A 1,815-nucleotide genomic window follows, 5' to 3' on the forward strand; every position below is an offset into this window, starting at 1 on the left:
TCTTAGAAATAGGCCATCTAACTATGTAGTTGGCCTAGATGACATAGCAATGGCCTCAAGTACTGCTGTGAGGAACCTTTAAGCCATTTTTAACCAGGATGCCCTTTAAACCAAGTCTCTAGAACTGCCTTCTTTCACCTGCACAATATCACCAAAATCAGGAACATCCTGTCTCAAAGGGATGCTCAAAAACTGGTCCATGCATTTGTTACTTCCAGGCTGGATTACTGTAACTCTTTACTATCAGGATGTCCTAATAAGTCCCTGAAAAGCCTCTGCTTTATCCAAAATGCTGTAATCAGAGTATTGACAGGAACTAGGAAGAGGGATCATATCTTTCCCATATTAGCTTCTCTCCATTGGCTTCCTGTCAAATCCAGAACAGAATTAAAAATCCTGCTCTTAACATGTAAGTTCTTAATCACAAGGCTCTGTTGTATCTTAAAAACCTCACAGTGCCTTATTTTCTCAACAGAGCACTTCATTCTGAGTGCAGGTCTACATGTAGTTACTAGAGTCTACAGAAGTAGAATGGGAGGCAGAGCCTTTCACTAGCCAACTCCTCTCCTGTGGAACCAGCTCCCAGTCTCAGTTCAGGAGGCGGACACCCTCTCTACCTTTAAGATTAGGCTTAAAACTTTACATTTTGATCAAGCTTATAGTTTGGGCTGGATCAGGGGACCCTGAGCCTTCCCTTAGTTGTGCTGCTCTTAGCTTAGATTTTTGGGGGTCCTCTCATGAAACTCTAAGGTCCTCTCCTCTCCTCTCCTCTCCTCTCCTCTCCTCCCCTCTCCTCCCCTCTCCTCTCCTCCCTTCTCTTCACTCTCTATGGATCTATATGCCACCATTACTTGTCACTAACTTTGTGATCCCTTTCTCCTGTAGTTTGTCCTCTTGAAATGAATTGAACCTTATGACCACCTGCCTAATACTGTGTAAACAAGAGTCAGTGTGTCAGTGGACTGTCACATGTGTCACTCTGCAGCTCACTGTGCATCTTCTGTGAGTCCATTGGCTTCCAAAGTTATACTGTCAGGAAGAGCATACATTGTCTACCATTTAATGAAAGCTGTGGTCGTGGGGACAAATTAGAGATAATGTTTTAAACAAATTCAACATCCTCCCCACACCAGGTTTGTTGTCACCGTTATAGCCACTGAACAAAATGAAATCTTTTGAAAAGGATTAAGGAATTTGAAGGTTTAATTGCAGTAGGTTATCCTCATCATCAGTGAGACTTGGGCATCCATGACCCTGTCAACAGTTTACTGTTTGTCCTTCCTTAGACCACTTTTGGTAGGTACTAACCACTGCACACCAGGAACACCCAACAAGACCTGCAAGCTGGGAGATGCTCTGACCCAGTTGTCAGCCATCACAACTCTTGGCTCTTGTCAAAGTTACTCAGATCCTTACAGTTGCCTGTTTTTCCTGTTTCCAACACATTACAGTTTTTCACAATTGCTAAAATAATAAACCCCGTTCTCTGAACCAGATTCTCAATAGCCTAAACCAATTTGTCAAATAACTCACTCTTTCTGCAAAACCTTAAACAAGTTCAGGCACTTAGACTCTGTTAACAAATCTCATGCACTCTTTTTGCTAAACTCTAAACACATTATCACTCACTAAAACACAATTCGCACTGTGATGAACCTGTGTTGCAAAACACTAAAGAGAGGACAGCAGAACTTAAACACAACTAAAGCACAGTTGTCATAATTTACACACAACGATTCAAAATTGTTCACACTTGTTTCTAATTATGTGATGAGAAGGTACAAATCATAAGCCAGTTCAAAGTGCACAGATGGC

This window comes from Monopterus albus, unplaced genomic scaffold (assembly GCF_001952655.1).
Source record: "Monopterus albus unplaced genomic scaffold, M_albus_1.0 scaffold143.1, whole genome shotgun sequence".
Classification (NCBI taxonomy): Eukaryota; Metazoa; Chordata; class Actinopteri; order Synbranchiformes; family Synbranchidae; genus Monopterus; species Monopterus albus.